At 44.1% G+C, this 22,405-nt stretch overlaps 1 pseudogene; it reads left to right on the top strand.

Annotated features, from left to right (window-relative positions):
* LOC143934786 (uncharacterized) overlaps window positions 1–22,405 on the top strand; it is a 114,368-nt pseudogene that overhangs the window by 24,726 nt on the left and 67,237 nt on the right.

Here is a 22,405-nt window from a genome sequence, read left to right as displayed (position 1 = left end):
AGCCCCCAAGTGCTTAACTTTACATTTATCAACATTAAACCTTATTTGCCACCTAGTTATCCAACATGCATTGATGTCGGCTTGTAAATTGGAGACATCCTGTAAGGACGTTATTGCACTGCATAGCTTGGTGTCATCTGCAAAGACTAAACTGTCACTTTTAATCCCAGACCCTGTATAATTTTTAAGGTATTAAAAAGTAAGGGCCCCAACACTGAACCTTGGGGTACACCACTGATAACCTTAGACCATCCAGAGTAAGAATCATTAACCACTACTCTCTGAAGTCTATATTTTAGTTTTCTATCCATTTACAATCTATTGTTCTAAGCCTGTAGACTTTACCTTACACATCAGCCATGTGTGGGGAACTGTGTCAAACTCCAAGTATACCACATCCACAGCCACCCCTCTGTCCAAGGTTTTTCTTAGCTCCTCATAAAAAGAAATCAGGTTTGTTTGACAACTTCTGTCTTTCATAAATCCATGCTGTCTGTTGCTTCAATTATTTTTTCCAAGAACTCATCTATGTGATCTTTTATTAAACTCTCCAGTATCTTCATAACTATGGAAGTTAAACAGGTCTATAGTACGCCAATCAAGTCTTACTATTCCAGTCATTAAAGAGTCCCTAAAAGATAGAAACAATTGATGAAGTAAGGTTCTAGGATCCTCCAGAAGGCAGGGGGGAACAATCAAACCTGCAATCAGTGGAGCCCAGAACAGCCCAAAGCAATCGCAAGTTGCTCTGTGGATTACAGAGGAGCCCAAAAGAACTAAATGTACCTAACTTTTCTAGCCTCTATCTAGGAGGGTGCTACACAATACATAAAGAAACAAATAATCTTGAATAGATTTATTTTGCCCAGACACATAAAATAACTTTTTTTGTTTGAATTGGCTAACCACCAGTGCTATATTTACTTGGGAGTACGGTTATGGGTAGGGTCTTCTTAGATCATGACACTGAAATATTTAAAGTGTGAGCCCTTTACACTTTTCAATCATAAATGATCTGGGAGAGACAGGGTTAAAACTGGGCAAAGTGAGGCACTCTGGGATGGAGGCAAGATAGGCCCGTTGAGCAAGCAGGGGGCAATGAAAGCTCTCCGCAGGCTATATAAATGATCCATGTCTGTTGCTCTGCTGACAGTATGAATATTGTGAGGGGAAATCGGGGAGGTGTATAAACATACACAATATACAGCTGTCACACTGTAGGAGAAGGGACCGTGTCATCAGAGATGAAGCTGGAGGAGGGAGAGGAGAGGGGAGGTTAAAGGGCAGAAGAATGAGATGAGAAAGAATAGCATAGACCGAGGTGTGAGGCAAGTTGTCAGGCAATACAGTGGAGCATGTGAGAGAACCCAAGAGAGGAAAGGGAAGAATGAGATTTCTATGAGACCGTGCCTGGAAGAAGGAGTGAATTACATGTCGGAAGAAGATGGAAGGGGGGGCAATGTGTTACTCTTTATAGTCTCTAACACTGATGCTTTTCTTTGTGTTCTGCACACGTGAATGAAATTGCAATGGAACTATTATTAGGAACTATTATTATTGCAGCAGCGAAGCTAAAATACCAGTTTTGCCCATTGCAACAAAGCAGGTGTTAATGAGCAAGCCCAACAACAATGTATAAATAGGCAACTTTTGGATAGAATGGGGAAGCTTCAGAACTTCTTTCAGATATTCACAGCTGGGGAGATTTCCACTCTTTCCCTGTCTTGGTGACACATCGGGAAACAAAATGAAATATCCTCTCACTTCCAACAGGAACAAAGAGTACCCTAAGGATGGTTCCAGTGCTGCAGTGCTGTCCCCCAGCACTCACACACAGTTTTAAAGTGCTGTTTCCTGAACCTCAAGCTGCTGTGTTCTTCATTGTTGTTTAGTTCTCAATCGTGTTAAGTATTGTTTGCTGCTAACAGGATTTTTAGGCCAAGAAATTCCACCCGTTATAATGATGAGCCAAAAAGAACATGGGCGAGGCATCAATGGGCAAGCCAGCTACCAAAAAAAACAAAGCTATGAGTTTTGCAAATTACTTTTAACTAGAGATTAGAGGCTACAAAGAGCAACTTAAAGTGCAGTATCCTCCTGGCGCACCGCAGATTGGAGCCACTTCACTGCCCTTGAATTTTTTTTTTTTTAAATAACAAACCTATACAGACTTTTTTTGGAACAAAGTAGCTCTGATCCTCATCTTCTGGGGCTAGAAAGGGAATAGTCAGCACTCAGGATGACATCCAAAAAATAGTATTATTTTATTGAAAAGATAAACAAAAAAGAGGCACCTCTAAGTGCAATATTAAAAAACTTAATATCTCAAAAGGGATTAGGAAACACTTAGCCCTTGTACACACAGTCGGACATTCCGACAAAAAAATCTGACGTATTTTGTCCGAAACTTGTGTTGCATGCACACGGTCGGACAGATTTGTCGGAAAATCTGATCGTACGTAACATGATGACGTTATTTCATTACGACGAGACTACATTCAGGCTAGTAGCCAATAGCTTTGGTGTAGAAATTTGATCTGAGCATGCGTGGCACTTTGTCCGATCGGAATTCTCTACACACAATCAGACAAATTCCGATCGGATCATGTTGTTGGAAAGTTTTATAGCCTGGGCTCTAAAACTTTGTCAGTCGGATATTCCGACGGGAACAGTCCGATGGAGCCCACACACAGTTGGATTATCCGACAACACGGTCCGATCGGACATTTTCCGCCAGAATGTCTGACCGTGTGTACAAGGGCTTACAGGATGGATGATGAGAGGAATACATCAAATGTATAATGAAGATGATCCGGCATCATGTGGTCCCAGTGTATATCAAGGGTTCCCAGAGAAGTCACTATGAGGCAGAAGAACTTCCCAGCAGGGCCAGCAGGAAGACACCACAGCTCTGGAGGCACCAATGGAGCGGCTGTGCTGTCAGAATCAGCATTGAAAGTGAATCCTGGAAGTGATGTCAGCGGAAGGGGACCTACAATCAGCATGGACCACAAACAGGAAATGCTGGGACGTTCTTCTGCCGCATAGTGACTTCTCTGGGAAACCTTGATATACACTGGGACCACATGATGCCGGATCACCTTCATTATACATACGATGCATTCCTCTCATCATCCATCCTGTAAGTGTTCTTAATGCCTTTTGAGATATTAAAAGTTTTTTTTAATATTGCACTTAGAGGTGCCTATTTTTTGTTTATCTTGTTTCTAGAGTTTACTGTTTCTTTCGAGTGCTGCCCTAAGTGCACTGAAGACTCCGCTTTATCTGAACCCCTTCACCTCCAATAAAGACAATATTTTGCTTAGTCTTGTTACTCAGAGCACCCTTACACAATATTTTATCTGGATCTTTATTGAGAAGACATGTACAATTCTGTAAAAACCACTTACGCATTTCAGACGTTAGTCCTTAGTCACGATTCATGGTTCAGCCATGACTAAGCCCTTGGCCCTCGGTCGGAATGTGTCCTATCGGACCGTGTTGTCGGATAATCCGACTGTGTGTGGTATGCATCGGACTGTTTCCATCGGAATATCCGTCGGACCAAATTTTCCAACTTGCTGGAAATATTTTCCGACAAACTGGTCCAATAGGACATACTCCGATCATGTGTAGAGAATTCCGATCGGACAAAGTGACACGCATGCTCAGATCAAATTCCTTCATCAAAGCTATTGGCTACTAGCCTGAACGTAGTCCCATCGTAACTAAATTACGTCATCACGTTCTGAAAGATCGGATTTTTCGTCAACTTTGTCCGACCGTGTGTATGCCACAGTTTCGGACTAAATCCGTAGGACAAAATCCAACGGATTTGGTTGGCAGAATGTCCGACCGTGTGTACGGGGGCTAAGGATTAACATCCGAAACACATAGACTGTTTTCAATAAAGATCTCATAGACACACCGCCACTGAACTGGATACTAAAATTTATAGGTAAAATTGACCCAGGGAATATCTGATTGCCACTCGGGGGATCAGGAAGGAATTTTTTCCCCTGCTGGAGCAAGTTGGCTCATGCTTTTCTGGGTTTTTTTGCCTTCCTCTGGATCAACTTTGGGTATAGGTTTGTGTATATGGGATTGTATGATTTTTATTTTAAAAAATTTCCACTTTATTAATTGAACTGGATAGACTTGTGCCTTTTTTCAACCAGACTAACTATGTAACTTTATTATGCATAATCAACAATAGTAGTGTAGAGTTAAAGCCTTTCCAACCCACCTCCTGTGCTTCGCTAATAATTCAAGCTATGACTGTGTAGCCCTGACTGGCAGTCCCTTTTACCCTCACGGCCTGAGCTTTCTTGCAAGCCATGTCCCTCGATTGGTCATTTGATTGACAGACTGGGAGCCAAAGGATAGACTGCTGAATGGCTAGAGAGCAAGGTTGGGTAGCTAGATCAGCTCCCTAAGTGAAACAGGGCAGTACAGTGTTCTGTGTACAAAGAACAGTGTGAAACACCTAGACGCAAGCCAGAGGTAGGTGCAGGCTGTGGAAGGGGAGGCAGTGTATTGTGGGCTACCTCCTACTAGACCTTCCCCCAGAAGTGTGTCCAGCATCACAGAGGCCATCATACAGTGCAGCCTACTCCTAATTAGCCTTCATCTGGTTGGAAGAGCAAACGGCATCTAGCAGTTTTTGGAGAGGCGAGTGGCCTTTTTGGCCATCCTTCTGTTTATTGAATCTTGCTTGCACTTACTGGGACAATACTGCAGCTGGCAGTGCTATATTTGAAAGGGAACACATCATTGATTTACTTCTTGTTATAGGGAAACTTTAAGGTGATAACATTTTTTACCCTGTGGATTACAAATTCCTTCCATTGAAGGTTGAGCACTCCATCAGAGTTTAAAGGGCCCCAACACCAGCAGACATTGTTGCAAGTTTACCCACTGGCCAGTGGTCAATTAGGGTCTAAAAGTGGTAGTTATACCCCATAGTCAGCTGCGTCCATTTACTCCTATTCTGGACAATTGATTACACTGATTATTGTCATTTACTGCTTGCAGCATCGCCCTGCACTTGCTCAGTACATTTTAGGTATGGCCTGTTACTGATGATAAAGAAAGCAAACATCAACACGATTCTCTTTGCCGTGTTATCATATTGGTCAATACTGTTCATCACCTGTTCTTCAAGGCTTATTGCAAGTTCTAATAAAGTCTATTTATCGCCATAGATCTGTTGGTGTGTTGTTGGCGCTATCTTCGGGGCGAGTCATCACTGATAATGGTAGGAGCTTCCAACTCTGTTAGATATGTAACCAATTGTGTCTACTGATTTATTTACTATGGAAAACCTAATTAACTAAACTAACATCAAATATTTGCAAAAGGAATGATACAGAAGTGTCTCATTGGAGGAGAGTGCACAGCTAGAGAACTGACCATGCTGTGTTCTCCTGCTTACTGTGGTCAGGTTTTACGAGGAAAGCAGAGAGAGTAGCAGGAACACAGGATTTCACATAAAGGAAGCGATACAAAGAGAACAGGATACTTTCTCATGCAAGTGCATGGTACAGCAGGCACATATTAGGTACATGTAAGTACATGGTACAGCAGGCACATATTAGGAACATAACGTTTTGGGGTAACATACATTTTGAGGCACAGATATCTTTGAATAGTGCATGTGGTTATCATTGATTTGATGGGATTAGAGTTCCACATTGTGTTTTTTTTTTAACTGTAAATTTTAATTTTGTAATAAAAATCTTTGTCGTTATTTTTTTATACACATGTGTCTGTCCTCTCGTGTAACACTAAAGTTCAATATATTTGGGTTTTGAGATTGTAGAAATAAGTGATGTGGTCAGTGGCGGGGGGGGGGGGGGCAGCAAACAATCAGGGGGTCGGACGCATGGATAGAGGGGGGCAGTGCCTTTGCGCCCCTAATGGACAGGTCCCATTTTCCTTAGTTTAAACATATCATTAGTTAACGATTAAATGTGTTTATGTAAACGCAAGTAGTGTAAGTACCCACATCTTCTTGGTATCACCCTTTTGCAATAGCACAGTTAAGACTGGAGAAGGGAGAATCCCCATAAGGAGCCAATTAGTTGTGCATATTACGATTACGAAAAATGCTAACATTCTAAAACATGTTCAGGTATGTGTGTGCATACACAAGCGCAAGAATGGAGCACTAGTGCAAAAGCCAAAGGGTGGGAATTAACATTAACAGTAATTAATGACATAAAAGAAAATGTGTCCAGTCCTTGAAAAAAGTTCATATAAAAACTAATAGGCATGAAGTTCCCATTATGGCAATGTAATTAATCTCTCTTCCAAGCAGGATCTGGGGAGGTTCCCACCAGCAAAAAAGAAAAGAGAGAAAAGCATGATACCTAATTGTAGCATTTATTAAAAATTCAATGAAGAAACAATTAATATTACACTCACATGTAAAATGTATTAAAAAGCATAGCCATAAGTCTCCAGCAGATGGCAGCCTTCCAGGTGGTTGATGGTGAGACAGCAAGCCCCTCTGGGTGGATGTGATATGGGGTACTTGGAGCCAGGAAGTCAGCCAAGCCTTGAGAAAGGGGGTCCCCACCATGAAACATGTAGTACTAGTCACATCCATTTACATGATGTATGACAGCCACCAGGTTGGCTTGTTACACTTCCTTGCTGTCCACTGTGGTTATCATCTATGTTATATACAGATATAGCTTGCTGCTCCTGCTAGTTCTTCCTGGTGTTCCCTTGGCTGAGTTCCTGGCTCCAAGAGCCTCACCACACATCCACCCAGAGAGGCTTGCTGTCTTACCATAGACCACCTGGAATGCTGCCACCTGCTGGAGATTTATGGATATGCTTTTTAATACATTTTAGATGTGACAGCAATAATAACAGTTTCTTCATTGATTTTTTTTTTTTAAATAAATGTTACTTAGGTAGTGTTCTGGCCTACTGTGGGCATAGGATAGTGTATAAGGAGGTTTTCTGTGTGTGTGTGTGTGTGTGTGTGTGTGTGTGTGTGTGTGTGTGTGTGTGTGTGTGTGTGTGTGTGTGTGTGTGTGTGTGTGTGTGTGTGTGATTTTTTTTTTTCTGTGTTGGTTGAATTGGATGAACCAGATTAACTATGACCTGCCAAACAAAAAAACAAAGATGTACTGTGTTAACAGAGCTGTGTAAATTCTAGAACTGGATAGGCAGAAATTCTTTGGTAGGTAAAATAGCTACCAGATATGTATTTCCTCACTGCATTATTTAGCGGTTTACCCAGAGATCACCTTTAACTGCTTGCCGACCAGTGCACAACGATATACGTTGGCACAATGACACGGCTGTGCAAATGGGCATACAGGTACGTCCCCTTTAAGATGCGGCATTGTGGGTACGCGCGCGGCTGCCGCGTACTCCGTGACCGTGCCCACGGGTCCCGCGGATTCGATGTCTGCCGGTCTCCTGCGATTGTGTAGCAGAGTGGCAGAACGGGGAGATGCCTATGTAAACAAGGCATTTCCCTGTTCTGCCTAGTGACATGACAGAGATCTACTGCTCCCTGTCATCGGGAGCAGTGATCATGGTCATGTCCTAGGTAGCCCATCCACCCCTTAGTTAGAATCACTCCCTAGGACCCACTTAACCCCTTGATCGCCCCTAGTGTTTAACCCCTTCCCTGGCAGTGTAATTTATACAGTAATCAGTGCATTTTTATCACAGATCACTGCCACCACTAATAAAAAATATATATATATATATATATATATATATATATATATATATATATAAATGCCATAAATCTATCCTCTATTTTGTACATGCTATAGCTTTTGCGCAAATCAATCAATATATGCTTATTGCGATTTTTTTTTTTAACCAAAAATATGTAGAAGAATACACATCGGCCTAAACTGAGGAAAAAATCTGTTTTTTTATATATTTTTGTGGGATATTTATTATAGCAAAAAGTAAAAAATATTGTTTTTTTTTTGTTTTTTTAAATTGTTTTTCTTTTTTGTTTATAGTGCAAAAAATAAAAAAAAGCAGAGGTTTAATATTAATTATTAATTAATTAATATTAATTAATACTAATTTATACACATAAACTTTTTCTTTTTTCCAGAGATAGAGGGAATAGAATGCATTGATTTATCTTGTGTTGGAAATATATGGGAATGTAATGTTGAGCATTAGACTGTTCATGTAAGTTTTAAAAAAAAAGAGAAAAAATAATGAAATTATAAAAAAAACAAAAAAAAAAACGCAGGGGTGATCAAATACCACCAAAAGAAAGTTCTATTTGTGGGAAAAAAAGGACTAGGGATGGCCGAATGGTTCGCCCTGCGGTCGTTTCGCGACGAATTTCGGCTGTTCGCCATCTGCCCAATCGGTGGACTATTGCCGCCGTTCGCCCGGCGTTACTGTGTAAAAGAACTTTGACCTATGATGACACATCCATCATGGGGTACAGGACAGCCAATTGAGACATTACAGCACATGGACACTTGGACATTGCCCCTAACTTATAAATAGATCCGATCCGGCGGCCATTTTGCATTCTTTCTTATGTCACTATAGGGAGAGGTTGCTGTGTGGAGCAGGGGGAGACTTCAGTGACCCAAATCGCTAGCTATTAGGTCCACAAAAGTTCTTTTCAGGACTGGTATGGTATAGGTGTTAGGTGTAGTTCAGGATATAGGTTTGAGGCACTGCTGTGCTAGTGATTGTTGCAGCAGCCTGTCTTTTGTCAGTGTAGAGAAAGGGACAGGACGCTGTGTGCAGCAGGGACAGTCAGTTTAATCATTAGCTGTTACTATTAGGTCCACAAAGGTCCTTTTCAGGACTGGTATGGTAAAGTAGTACAGGATATAGTTTTGAGTGCTATTCAAGTTATTGTTCCAGCAGTCTGTGTTTTGTCAGTTTAAATAGGGACAGGCAGGAAGCTGTGTGTGGCAGTGAGGGACAGTCAGTTTAATCAGTAGCTGTTACTATTAGGTCCACAAAGGTTCTTTTCAGGACTGGTATGGTAATAGGCTTGTACACGTATAATATTCTTTCTTCCAAATATAGAAAGAATATTATACTTGACTGCTGCCCTTCTGCTGCAGTAGTCCTTTATGAGTATAGGGACTGAGGTACAGTCTGCTAATCATTCACAACCTACTAGTTCCACAAAGGTCCTTATAAGGACTGGTAAGGTATAGGGTACTACAGTACATAGGGTTGAGTGAGGTACAGTCTGCTATTCCTTAAGGACTGGTATAGGTCCACAATATATAGGGTTGAGGTGCACTACTGCTGACTGCTGCCCTATTCTGCAGCAGTCCTTTATCAGTATAGGGACTGAGAGTTTTGTCACAGGGTCATTTAAAAAATGACAGGCAGAGGAAGAGACAGGCCCTTCCACAGGGGTGGTAGGGGTAGGGCAGGAGCAACAGGCTTGAGCCAAAGTGGGAAGTTGCAGAAGGTGCGTTCAATTACTTTAACCACTTCAGCCTCTGACCAATAAATACCTTAAGGACCAGAGGTGTTTTTGCAATTTCGCACTGCGCTGCTTTAACTGGTAATTGCGCGGTCATGCAATATTGCACCCAAACGAAATTTGCGTCCTTTTCTTCCCACAAATAGAGCTTTCTTTTGATGGTATTTGATTGCCTCTGCGATTTTTATTTTTTGCGATATAAATGGAAAAAGAGCGAAAATTTTGAAAAAAAATGATATTTTCTTCTTTTTGTTATAAGAAAAATCGAATAAACTAAATTTTAGTCATACATTGAGGGCAAAATTTATTCAGCCACATGTCTTTAGTAAAAAAAATGTCAATAAGCGTATATTTTTTGGTTTGCGCAAAAGTTATAGCGTCTACAAACTAGAGTACATTTTCTGGAATTTACACAGCTTTTAATTTATGACTGCCTATCTCATTTCTTGAGGTGCTAAAATGGCAGGGCAGTACAAACCCCCCCCAAATGACCCCATTTTGGAAAGTAGACACCCCAAGGAAACTGCTGATGGGTATGTTGAGCCCATTGAATATTTATTTTTTTTGTCCTAAGGGATTGAATAATGACAAAAAAAAAAAAAGTACAAAAAGTTGTCACTAAATGATATATTGCTCACACATGCCATGGTTATATGTGGAATTGCACCCCAAAATATATTCCGCTACTTCTCCCGAGTACGGGGATACCACATGTGTGGGACTTTTTGGGAGTATAGTCGCGCACGGCATCCCGAAAACCAATCACCACCTTCAGGATTTCTAAGGGTGCAAATTTTTGATTTTACCCCTCACTACCTATCACAGTTTCGAAGGCCATAAAAAGCCAAAATAGCACAAAACCCCCCAAAATGACCCCATTTTGGAAAGTAGACACCCCAAGCTATTTACTGAGAGGCATGTTGAGTCCATGGAATATTTTATATTTTGCCACAAGTTGCGGGAATATTACAAACTTTTTTTTTTTTGCACAAAGTTGTCACTAAATGATATATTGCTCACACATGCTATGGGCATATGTGAAATGAAACCCCAAAATACATTCTGCTGCTTCTCCTGAGTACAGGGATACCACATGTGTGGGACTTTTTGGGAGCCTAGCCGCGTACGGGACCCCGAAATCCAAGCACCGCCTTCAGGATTTCTAAGGGCATAATTTTTTTATTTTACTCCTCACTACCTATCACTACCTATCACAGTTTTGACGGCCATAAAATGCCAAGATGGCACAAAACCCCCCCAAATGACCCCATTTTGGAAAGTAGACACCCCAAGGAAACTGCTGATGGGTATGTTGAGCCCATTGAATATTTATTTTTTTTGTCCTAAGGGATTGAATAATGACTAAAAAAAAAAAAAAAAAAAAAATGTACAAAAAGTTGTCACTAAATGATATATTGCTCACACATGCCATGGTTATATGTGGAATTGCACCCCAAAATATATTCCGCTACTTCTCCCGAGTACGGGGATACCACATGTGTGGGACTTTTTGGGAGTATAGTCGCGCACGGCATCCCGAAAACCAATCACCACCTTCAGGATTTCTAAGGGTGCAAATTTTTGATTTTACCCCTCACTACCTATCACAGTTTCGAAGGCCATAAAAAGCCAAAATAGCACAAAACCCCCCAAAATGACCCCATTTTGGAAAGTAGACACCCCAAGCTATTTACTGAGAGGCATGTTGAGTCCATGGAATATTTTATATTTTGCCACAAGTTGCGGGAATATTACAAACTTTTTTTTTTTTGCACAAAGTTGTCACTAAATGATATATTGCTCACACATGCTATGGGCATATGTGAAATGACACCCCAAAATACATTCTGCTGCTTCTCCTGAGTACAGGGATACCACATGTGTGGGACTTTTTGGGAGCCTAGCCGCGTACGGGACCCCGAAATCCAAGCACCGCCTTCAGGATTTCTAAGGGCATAATTTTTTTATTTTACTCCTCACTACCTATCACTACCTATCACAGTTTTGACGGCCATAAAATGCCAAGATGGCACAAAACCCCCCCAAATGACCCCATTTTGGAAAGTAGACACCCCAAGGAAACTGCTGATGGGTATGTTGAGCCCATTGAATATTTATTTTTTTTGTCCTAAGGGATTAAATAATGACTAAAAAAAAAAAAAAAAAAAAATGTACAAAAAGTTGTCACTAAATGATATATTGCTCACACATGCCATGGTTATATGTGGAATTGCACCCCAAAATATATTCGGCTACTTCTCCCGAGTATGGGGATACCACATGTGTGGGACTTTTTGGGAGTCTAGTCGCGTACGGCACCCCGAAAACCAATCACCACCTTCAGGATTTCTAAGGGTGCAAAGGCCATAAAATGCCAAAATAGCACAAAATCCCCCCAAATTACCCCATTTTGGAAAGTAGACACCCCAAGCTATTTACTGAGAGTCATGTTGTCTGAACGAAAAAAAAGAGATTGATCGGTGGGTATGCCCACCATTAGATACCTCCCTTCATCCACCCACTTCTAATGATGGACATACATGCACCATTTATATATGCCGAAGCATGGGGGCATCCTCCCGCAAAAAAGTTATGCCGCGTACATACGTTCAAACTTTTCCATGGGCAAGCCCCCTGTCGGAATTTTGACCGTATGTACGCGGCATTAGGAGCAAAATCACTCCTCCACCCCTTATGCCCCCATGCTTCGGCATATATGCTCTTTTTTAACTGTGGTGGTGAAATCACCGCCTACAGCACTGGAGTCACGGCTTTATGTATCGTGGGAGCAAACGCTGTTGCTGTCAAGATAAATAAATCCGCGCTGCAGCTGAATGGCGTACCTGCTAAGCAAATTATGGTTAACGTTAAAACAAAGTAACATCCCAGTAAAACCTTACCATACCATACCTGCAAAGCAATTGCCAAAAAAAAACAGTAAAAAATAAAACATTTTTTAACACAACCTGTGCCTAAAATATATATATGCCGAAGCATGGGGGCATCCTCCCGCAAAAAAGTTATGCCGCGTACATACGTTCAAACTTTTCCATGGGCAAGCCCCCTGTCGGAATTTTGACCGTATGTACGCGGCATTAGGAGCAAAATCACTCCTCCACCCCTTATGCCCCCATGCTTCGGCATATATGCTCTTTTTTAACTGTGGTGGTGAAATCACCGCCTACAGCACTGGAGTCACGGCTTTATGTATCGAGGGAGCAAACGCTGTTGCTGTCAAGATAAATAAATCCGCGCTGCAGCTGAATGGCGTACCTGCTAAGCAAATTATGGTTAACGTTAAAACAAAGTAACATCCCAGTAAAACCTTACCATACCATACCTGCAAAGCAATTGCCAAAAAAAACTGTAAAAAATAAAACATTTTTTAACACAACCTGTGCCTAAAATATATATATGCCGAAGCATGGGGGCATCCTCCCGCAAAAAAGTTATGCTGCGTACATACGTTCAAACTTTTCCACGGGCAAGCCCTCCGTCGGAATTTTGACCGTATGTACGCGGCATTAGGAGCAAAATCGCTCCTCCACCCCTTATGCCCCCATGCTTCGGCATATATGCTCTTTTTTAACTGTGGTGGTGAAATCACCTCCTACAGCACTGGAGTCGCGGCTTTATGTATCGTGGGAGCAAACGCTGTTGCTGTCAAGATAAATAAATCCACGCTGCAGCTGAATGGCGTACCTGAAAACATGAAAAATGGTTAACAATAACACAGTAAACAGTAAAGTATAAAAAATTTGAGAGAAGAGAGAGAGAGAGAGAGAGAGAGAGAGAGAGAACAATAAAACGACAACTATTTTTGGTTTTTATATTTTATATTTTTTTTGGTTTTTTTATTTTACTTTTTTTTTTTATACACTTTTTTTTGAACTGTAAACTGTAACTGTAACGGTTCGGGTCTCTCAAAATGCGCTGGCATCTTGGGAGACCCTGTGTTAGTGTGCCTAGCCTGTGAAATGCTGTACCCTACGCTAATACTTCACTCGTTCATGGTAGCGTTCAAAACACTCACCCTGACAAAGACCAGGCTGGCCAGGACAGCGTGGACAATAAGAACGGGTGTCACGCCTATATCCGCGCTTGCTACAGACACGACATCTTTTTTGGGGGGCTCGTTGGGTAGGGGTACTCGGGAGGACATAAGAATAATGCCTCTCATACAGCCGGCTTACTGCATTTGGTTGGGAATGGTGAGGTACAGAACCGTCTGGAAACAGAAGCTCTGTGACAACCTCTCTTTGGAAGAAAAGAAAGGTTAATGTTCCGCCTGAAGCTTTGTATAGCACAAAAGCATTCAGCAAAGCCAATTGAAATAAGTAAGCAGACACTTTTTTGTACCAGCGTCTGGTCTTACGGGAAGTTAGATACGGCGCTAACATCTGGTCATTGAGGTCCACCCCTCCCATATTTTTGTTATATTCGTGGACACAGAGGGGTTTCTCCACAATACCAGTCGCCGTAGAAATTTGGACCGTCGTGTCTGCATGAAGGGAGGTAAGAACGAAAACATTCTTATTATGCCTCCACTTCATAGCGAGCAAATTATTACACCGATAGCAGGCTCTCTCCCCCAGCCTAAGACGGGAATCTACAAGCCGCTGGGGAAAGCCCCGGCGATTAGGTCGCACGGTGCCACATGCTCCAATCTGATTATCAAATAAATGACTAAACAGTGGCACGCTGGTGTAATAGTTGTCCACGTACAAGTGGTACCCCTTTCCGAATAAGGGTGACACCAATTTCCACACTATCTTGCCAGCGCTTCCTATGTAATCAGGGCAGTTCTCCGGCTCTACGTAACTATCTTTACCCTCATAAACCATAAAGCTCCATGCATAGCCTGTGGCCCTGTCACAGCACTTATAGAGCTTGACCCCGTACCTGGTACGCTTGTTGGGAATGTACTGTTTGAATGACAAGCGACCAGTAAACTTAACCAGGGACTCATCAACGCAGACAACTTTTTGGGGAATAAACAAGTCTGCAAAACGTTGGTTGAAGTGGTTTATGAGGGGCCGAATTTTGTAGAGCCGATCGTATTCAGGGTCTCCACGTGGACGACAAAGTTCATTGTCACTGAAGTGCAAGAACCGCAAGATCTGCTCGTATCGTGCCCTGGGCATGGAGTTAGAGAACAGGGGCATGTGGTCAGCCGGATGCGTGGACCAATAAGCCCGCATCCGCATAAATTTGTGTGTGCCCATGTTGAGGGAAAGGCCCAAAAACGTCTTAAATTCGGAAACCGTAACTGGTTTCCAATCTCTGGCAAGAGACGGCAACTGGGGATTAGCGGCGATGCGTTGACCAGCATATAAATTGGTTTGGTCCACAATAGATCTATAGAGATCTTCCGTGAGATACAGAGAATAAAAATCGAGTGGCGTAAAATCATCTGTATCCACCTGAATACCGGGTTGGGCAGTGAATGGGGGAAGTACGGGTTCTGCAGAAGTGGTGGGCACCCAATTGGGATAGGCGAATTCTGCAGGAAGGGCACTATGGGTACGACGGGCCTGTCTTTGTCTTCTTCTTCTTGGTGGCAGCGGGACACTACTTGTGCTTGCCACCTCGCCAGCTTGAACTGCACTTATGGGACTCGCCACGTCACCACGTGATACTGCAGTGCTGGATGTATGCCCAGGGTGTACTAGGCCGCTGGTGCTTGCCAGTTCACCAAAAGGATGAGCGGCGCTAGTACTGGCTCTATACTCCATACGAGGGACTTCCGGTTCCTGCACCTCAACAACATCAGAAAATCGGGGTCGGGTACGCCTGACAATAGCAGGGACCTCTTCTTCGTCGTCAGAGCTATCTGACATGGAGGCGCTGTCCTCTACAGGTTCGTATTCTGAGCCTGATTCTGACAGATCAGTGTCTTCCTCTTCACTATCTGTCATGCTCAGAAACGTGTAGGCCTCTTCACTAGTGTACCTTCGCTTTGCCATTTTGGGCTCTAAATTTAGGGGTACAGTAGTGAGACTCACAGGTAAAAAAGCACCTAGCCTGTCAGCGACTGTATAAAACGCTACCAAAAAAAACTGTTAGCGATCGCAGGGATCAGGCCTGACTCTGCGAACGCTGCAGTTATGTGTGTTGTGTTTTGTAAGTGACAGTGATCGATCGATACTGCACTTGGGTGGGCTGGGCTGGGCTGGGCTGGGCAGAGGGGCAAAACGCAGGTGCTAGCAGGTATCTGGGCTGATCCTGCTAACAATGCGTTTTTTTAGAACCCTAAATTGCTGGGCACGCTAGTATAGATCTGATCAGATCAGATATTGATCTGTTCGGATACTATACCACTAAGGGAGGTGTATGCTTTGCGCGTGGGTGTTAGCGGTGCTGGCACTAACCTAGCACTGCCTGGGGCGACGCAGACCCTTTCTGACCCTAAAACCAAATTTATATCACCCGCCGGGTGATCAGGGGGTTAAACCTTTATTAGGTAATAAATGGCGGGTGCCCTGATGCTATAAAAAGCGAACTACCAAACCAGCGTCACCCGTAACACTTATACGGTGATCACTGGTGAAAGGGTTAACTAAGGGCAATCAGGGGTTAAAACCTTTATTGGGTATTTATATGGGGGTACCTGAAGCTTTATAAAAAGCTGACGGGGAACCTAAATAACTAAATAACTAACTGGCTAACCAGCGTCACCAGTGACACTTATGCAGCGATCGCTGGTGAAAGGGTTAACTCTAGGGGCAATCAAAGGGTTAAAACCTTTATTAGGTTATATATCGGGGTACCTAACGGTATAAAAACCTGGCGTTGAACCTAAAAAAAAAATAGCTTCCTAGCGGGACCAGTGACACTATTGCAGCGATCAGAAAAACGATCGCTTAGTGACACTGGTAAAAGAGGGTGAAAGGGTTAACTGGGAGGGCAATCAAAGGGTTAAACCTTTATTAGGGGGGGGTAGGGGGCTACCCTGGACCTAAAGGGGCCTAACACTAGCTGCCCTGACACTTTTTACAGTCACAACTGACACTAAATGTAGTGATCAATAAATAAATGAACACTGCATTAGTGACACTGTGACTGGGGGGGGGCGGGGGGCCGATCGGGGGGTGACTGGGGTGAAATGTGTGCCTGTGTGTACCTATGTGTCAGTGGACTGTTGGTGCACTTACTTGCGTCTTCACTCCTCGCTGTCCGGTTCAAAAAGACCGCCACGAGGAGTGTGACATCACTTCCTCCTCCTGTGTTTACATTTTCACAGGGGAGGAAGTTCGTCACTGGCCAGGAGCGATCGAGAGGGGATGGGCGGAAACCAACGGCCATCCCCTCATCGCCGATCGCTCCGGCACCGAAAGGGACCGCCGTATCTAGCGGGAGGGGGTCCGATCGGACCCCCCACCCGCTAGAAGGCAATCACGTACATTTACGTGATTCTGCCTGCCTGTGCCATTGTGTTGACGTACATTGGCAATACGGCGGTCCCGAAGTGGTTAAAGGACGCACCAGACTTGGTTGAGTTGCTCAGCCTTACTCTTCTGCACCCTCCTCATCCTCTTGATCTGCACCCTCTTCTTCACTCTCTGCTATGTGCACCCCCAAAGACACTACCACCAACAACACCACCACATACCTTCCGCTTGAGTTACAGGAATTATTTTCCGATCGATATCAAGACATTTCTGATGCGCAGCCACTCTTGGCATTGGATCAGGAAGAGTAGGTAGCAACAACCGCCATTCAGCAGTCTGATGACAGTACCCAGATCAGCCCAAGGAGGAGGTTGGTCCCCGGTGTTGCTGCCTACTCCGAGATCTCTACTTATAGCGGTGGGGAAGGTGACGTTGATGATGACGTGTCTAGTGATGTCACGTGGGTGCCCACAAGAGAGGAAGAGGAGGGGAGTTCAGAGGGAGATATGGACCAGCAGATAGGGAGGAGAAGCAGGAATAACTTACATTGCACAGGAGGGACAAAGCAGACTGCCAATGTATCAGGAGCGAGTCATCGACCATGTACGGTCACATCTGGCGCTCCCAGGACGCCGGCACATGGCTCCGCAGTGTGGGCTTTTTTTAACGTGTCTGCTGCTGACAATAGCGTTGCCATCTGCAATCTTTGCAGTCAACGCATTAGTCTCGGTAAGCCCAACACTCACCTAGGGACGACCGCCTTAAGAAGGCACATGAGCAGCCATCACCGAGCCCAGTGGGAGCAACGGAACACACAAAAGCCACACTCCAGGCTCTCACCGTCCAGCCTCGTCTTCTACTTCTCCTTCTCCTCTCTCCTCACAATTGTCCTCCACTCCACCTTCCATCACGCCAAGCTCACGTTTTTCTGCAAAAAGGCAGGCTTCCGTGGGCCTAATGTTCGAGCGTAAAAAAATGATGACGCCGGATAACCCTCTTGCCCAACGGTTGACGGCTGGCTTGTCAGAACTCATAGCCCGCCAACTACTGCCATATAAACTGGTGGACTCGGAGGCCTTTTGAAAATTTGTGGCCATTTGAACACCACAATGGATCCAGCATCAGGGAACGCCTAGACCGTCAGGTGTCCGACTACATCGGGTTAACGGCCGATGTGGATGCTCTGAGGAGTGATGAACCCCTGGAATACTGGGTGGGCAGGCTTGACCTCTGGCCAGAGCTCGCCTAGGTCACGACACTGTTAACTACCTCACATTTCTAAAAATGAATGAGGCAGGGATCTCGGAGGAATTCAACACATGTGACCAGTAGACCATGTATATGTCTATAAACGATTTTTTTAATCGAGCACATAGACCTTCTTTCTTCATTTGGCTCACTTCCTTGTCCAAAAAAAGCACACCGTACTATATGCCCGTACCCTCCTGTTTGAAGAGGTTGAGCGGTGTCATATTCCTCCTGGGGCTGCTTATTATGAGGGGCTCCCACCATCCCTGTGCTATGCTCATTATGAGGGGCTCCCACCATCCCTGTGCTGTGCTGACTTCCTCCTGAGGCTGTACCTCTGCTGTGCATATTATGAGGGGCTCCCACCATCCCTGTGCTATGCTCATTATGAGGGGCTCCCACCATCCCTGTGCTGTGCTGACTTCCTCCTGGGGCTGTACCTCTGCTGTGCATATTATGAGAGGCTCCCACCATCCCTGTGCTATGCTCATTATGAGGGGCTCCCACCATCCCTGTGCTGTGCTAACTTCCTCCTGGGGCTGCTTATTATGGGGGGCTCCCACCATCCCTGTGCTATGCTGACATCCTCCTGGGGCTGCTTATTATGAGGGGCTCCCACCATCCCTGTGCTGTGCTGACTTCCTCTTGGGGCTGTACCTCTGCTGTGCATATTATGAGGGGCTCCCACCATCACTGTGCTATGCTCATTTTGAGGGGGCTCCCACCATCCCTGTGCTATGCTCATTATGAGGGGCTCCCACCATCCCTGTGCTGTGCTGACTTCCTCCTGGGGCTGCTTATTATGAGGGGCTCCCACCGTCCCTGTGCTGTGCTGACTTCCTCCTGGGGCTGCTTATTATGAGGGGCTCCCACCATCCCTGTGCTGTGCTGACTTCCTCCTGGGGCTGTACCTCTGCTGTGCATATTATGAGGGGCTCCCACCATCCCTGTGCTATGCTCATTATGAGGGGCTTCCACCATCCCTGTGCTATGCTGACTTCCTCCTGGGGCTGCTTACGGTGCTGGTGTCAGTGCTGTATATCACGGTGCTGGTGTCAGTGCTGTATATCACGGTGCTGGTGTGAGTGCTTTGTCACGCTGCTGATGTCAGTGCTCTCTATCACGGTGCTGGTGTCAGTGCTGTATATCACGGTGCTGGTGTCAGTGCTTTATGTCACGCTGCTGATGTCAATGCTCTCTATCACGGTGCTGGTGTCAGATCACTCTATCACGGTGCAAGTGTCATTGCTGTATGTCACGCTGCTGGTGATCATCTCCTGCACCCTCTTCTTTGCCTACCCTGACCTTCCCTCTCCTCCATTGCCTTCATGCGCTCCACAGTCCTGAATTGTCACAACAATTTCACATATAAAAAAAGAATGCTTGTAGTTGTCGATCCCAGATTCACCTCATACATGTGTTATGTCATTGGCCATGTGGTGGCACTATGTTTGCACAGCTAGTAATTATTTTGTGGCTGCAAATTTGACCTGTAGGTTTGCAAAGTTCGCCTCCCATTGAAGTCAATGGGGCCCGCCGCGAACGTTACGGTTCGCGAACTATCGGCCGCGTTTGCGGTCCGCGTTCGCGAAATGTCCCGTCGGAAGTTCGTCCATCACTAAAAAGGACATCAATTTTGTTTGGGTGCAATGTCGCACAGCCACGCAATTGTCAGTTAAAACGGCGCAGTGGCGAATCGCAAAAAAAGTGCTTTGGTCAGGAAGGGGGTAAATTCTTCTGGGGCTGAAGGGGTTAAAGCAGTTGCTACATTTCCATTCACTACAGTAGTTATTGCTCACCCAATCGTTGTCCCCGAACAGAATCTCTCTTCATCTTATCTCTGCATACATACGCCAGTTATAAGGCTGCTTTATAGAAACATAGCTTTTATGTTACGTAATAATTGTCAGATTAAAAAAATAGGGAGATAGCTATGATTGAAACTGAAAAAAATCGATTTGTGCACACTTCTAGAGTGGGCAGAAGTATGTAAATTGAAAAGTGAAAAATGAAATAAAAAATGGAAAGCGCTGATCATTTCTGCAATAAATAAACATTTGCTTTACTTCAAAGTTGTTAAGTGAGAAAAATGCTGTCATATAACAAATTTCCCAAAAGCCCATTTTAGTCCCTGCTCACAACTCCGCTGTTAGGTGGATAGTGTGACTACAACTTTCATTTCAGTGAATCAGGTGCTGCCTAATGACAATATATTAACCACGAATCAAAAAATAATATGTTGGGACTTTATATGAGACCACGACCTCCAGTACATTGGTCTCCATCCCTGTTAATATGAAAACTAAAGGGGAGATGGGGGCAGGCGGGGCAATTGGGACTTTACATGAAACACAACAATAAATTGTGTTGTGTTTCATGTAAAGTTCCAATTGCCCCGCCTGCCCCCATCTCCCCTTTCGTTTTAATATATTAACCACACTGAATCTTCCAAAAGTGTCTGTGGCTGACAGGCAAAGACAATACACAAACCACCACAGTGGTCCATCCAGCATCCAGACTCTAAGCCCTTGTACACACGGTCGGAGAATCCGTCGGAATGTGTCCTATCGGACTGTGTTGTCGGATAATCCGACTGTGTGTGGTATGCATCGGACTGATTCTGTCGGAATATCCATTGGACCCAATTTTCCAACTTGTTGGAAATATTTTCCGACCAACTGGTTCGATAGGACATACTCCGATCATGTGTAGAGAATTTTGATCGGACCAAGTGCCACGCATGCTCAGATCAAATTCCTACATCAAAGCTATTGGCTACTAGCCTGAACGTAGTCCCATCGTAATGAAATTACGTCATCACGTTCTGAATGATCGGATTTTTCGACAACTTTGTCCGACCGTGTGTATGCAACAGTTTTGGACAAGATCCGACGGGCAAAATCCAACGGGCAAAATCCGACGGACAAAATCCGACGGATTTGGTTGTCGAAATCTCCGACCGTGTGTACAAGGGCTAAAAGAGGTCGTTCTTGAAGAATGGAAAAAGATAGATGTTGCAATTTGTCGCCAACTTGTTCATTCCAGGCCTAGAAGACTTGGTGCTGTCCTACAAAAGGTCATACAAAATCATAGATGTAGTCGTTTTTGTTGTGGGGTGTATTCATTTTTGCATCAACTAATTTGAGTAAAACTGGAGATTTCCTAATCTAAGTTATATTATTAACCTTACTTTCATGTAATGAGCTAAACAAAAGTTCTATAAAACTCAGTTTTGTAAAATTTTAGGAAATTGTTCTTGTGTTTATTGAAATATTGATTCAAATCTTACTTTTCAAAAGGGGTTCACTCATTTATGCTGAGCACTGTATGCGGTTGTTAAGTAAACGGGTGGGTGTGTCCTTGACAGCCTGGGCATTGTCATAGGAATGAGCAACCACTGGGTGTCAAGGAAAGAGGATACTTTCTATGCAGAAAGGTTATCATGCAGAGATGAACGGGTACTGGATCAAGAGTTCTGCTCTATTACTTGACCAGTGTAACCCACATATAACACCCTTTAGACTGTTACAAACCCTCTATACTCCCCTTCCCCTTTTACCTTAAATAAAAGACCACACTATTCTTATGGAGTATAATGGCCACAACAGCCTTTATTAAAACAAACTAAGTAAACTCCAAAATAACTTTTAATATATATAACAACATAAATATATAACCACCGAGAAACAACATGTTTCAACCCCAATTTTATTGGTCAGTGACGGCGCTACCTCCATTTCCACCAAATATGTATATCACCAGTACACTGCGGGACCTTTACCAACCATTGTAGGCCTCCAGCTGTACCGCTCGGAGACGACCCCTTTTCCCGCAGTGCAACCAAACCAGTATTCATCAACCTTGGATGAAATACACCGGAGGGGCCATACTACTGATGAGCCCCCCACCCCTTTTACCCCAACTGTTACAGCTACCGTCACTGACCAACAAACTAAACATCGCCAACCCACCAGCTGTCATGACGTCCATCTTCACTTGAACCTGTAAAGACAACATGCAATATCACCATTAAAACCAACATAAAGGGAGGGTGGGTGGGGAAACTGCCTCCTTGCGTGATCTCTGCCGAGTGCCTCCGCCCAGCTCCTCCCCCTATATAAAGGCCGCCCCCTTATTCCCTCCTACCTTAACCCCTTAGTGTGTCACTGGGCACACTGTCATGCCCAGCCCTATGCTATCAGTTCCCTGCAGTGCCATTCCGCTCCGGACCTCACTACCTGTGGAACTTATTGGATCGATTGCAGTTGTTTCTAGCGTACTTGGAATTCAGCTTTAATTATACTTACCC

The sequence above is a fragment of the Lithobates pipiens genome, unplaced genomic scaffold (assembly GCF_037356315.1).
Source record: "Lithobates pipiens isolate NorthernLeopardFrog02 unplaced genomic scaffold, aLitPip1_a1.2 Scaffold_28, whole genome shotgun sequence".
NCBI classification, from domain to species: Eukaryota; Metazoa; Chordata; class Amphibia; order Anura; family Ranidae; genus Lithobates; species Lithobates pipiens.
The sequence above is the reverse complement of the archived record's forward strand: the minus strand, read 5'-3'. Positions and strand labels throughout refer to the sequence as shown.